The following is a 1,567-nucleotide window of genomic DNA, read 5'->3' as shown; positions in this document are numbered from 1 at the left end:
GAGAAGAACCCGCCCAGAAGACCTATACATTTTTTTTCTTTTTGATTTTTACCTGGATTACTGAGATGCATCAGGACACTAACTGAGGTCTATTGATCAACGTTAATGTTAACAACTGAGGGTGAAMGCTGTCAGACATTTTGTTCATATGTGTCACTTATCCACCAGGTGACAATATATGAACTCRAATACAGCTGTGRAATGTAAATGATAAGTCTTAAGAGAGCAACATGACAACATGTGACTCATGTTRTCTGTTGAWGAATGTTCATGGGTTGACTGGGTTATTTTAGTGCTTTAGAATTAGTTTTTGCTAAAACTTTCAGTGYGTTAGTGCATTAGAATTAGAGAACCTACATATTTGAGTTAGTGTTTTAGGGCTAGTGGAACTAATTTCTAGATTAGTGCTGCCCACCACTGCTTACCACATTAAGATGCCACCCTGTTGGGCCTACAGSGTGGCCTTTTCTGGACTGCATSCAATATTTTGATTTTTTCATGGTTCACAGTTACTCTAAGTACATAACCCTGATAAAATCAGGGTTTCATAATACAGACATGCAGAYAAAATATTTACAATGCTCAGAATTTTATTTTGGTGCAACAACATACATACATTCACAATTGGCACTAAACACAAAGAATGAATTAGGCAGATATGGTTTTCTGAAAAAAATTTTTTTATAATAAATTAACATAAGACTAACCATTGGTAAAGGCTAAGATTATTATAGGACTAGAATTTTTTTGAAGTTTTTTTCATTTATGTAAAAAAAGTTCCCTTCTGCAAAGGTCACCACAGTGAGCAAACTTAAATGAAAAATTTGGCAGTAGTTTTATATTGGACACCCTTTCTCACAACCCCGGCCTGGACTCACTAATTTGAGGATAACAGGACCACAGAACCGACCGACCTACTGTAGCCCCATAAAAAATAAGAACTGCTAAAGGTTAGCAAAGTRCAGGCCTTTGATAACTGTGTCAGCTTAATCAAGTGATTATCCATCATATTCTTAGTAAAAGGTAAACTTCTATTTAAGAAGTAGTAAACTTATTTTTTTCCTTCAATATAGTGTTATGGAACAAACATGTCGGTGATACATTTTATGCATATGCTGCATTTATGTGTCAACTTATATTACAAAAACTTTGAAGGTGGTATTCTACAAAGCTTCCCTGCTTAGAAATTAAATTTCAGGTACTAAGAACATGTTCAATCAGTTTAGGAAACAATGCACACAAAAGCTAATTAAATGTTGGCAATTTGTTTTGATGTAAAAAGACATCATTAAAACCAAATATGGCAATCAAGGAGAATGACAACAATAATGAATATAATACATCAAAATGCACAAAAGTAGACATAACTAATGGTTATTGTAACATGAAAAAAAACATAATTAAACCACGGAAGTTTTGTAAGAACACACCAGTTTGTTTGAAATGGAAATCCTAACACTTCATACATTGCTTGCATCACTTAAAGTGTATCTTAACTCCCGTGTGAAAAGATAACTCTGCCCCAAGGCGAAATTTGAAAAATGCATCAAAGTGGGTAGGGGAGAGG

General features: G+C 34.2%; 1 protein-coding gene across 1 annotated transcript in view; it reads right to left on the bottom strand.

The window, feature by feature from the left end:
- The window catches only part of suclg2 (succinate-CoA ligase GDP-forming subunit beta), a 143,702-nt gene that overhangs the window by 96,613 nt on the left and 45,522 nt on the right, over positions 1 to 1,567 (bottom strand). The window lies entirely within an intron of this gene.

Source organism: Austrofundulus limnaeus, unplaced genomic scaffold (assembly GCF_001266775.1).
Source record: "Austrofundulus limnaeus strain Quisiro unplaced genomic scaffold, Austrofundulus_limnaeus-1.0 Scaffold62, whole genome shotgun sequence".
In the NCBI taxonomy this organism is placed as follows: domain Eukaryota; kingdom Metazoa; phylum Chordata; class Actinopteri; order Cyprinodontiformes; family Rivulidae; genus Austrofundulus; species Austrofundulus limnaeus.
Note: the sequence above shows the minus strand (reverse complement) of the source record. Positions and strands in the feature narration are given on the sequence as shown.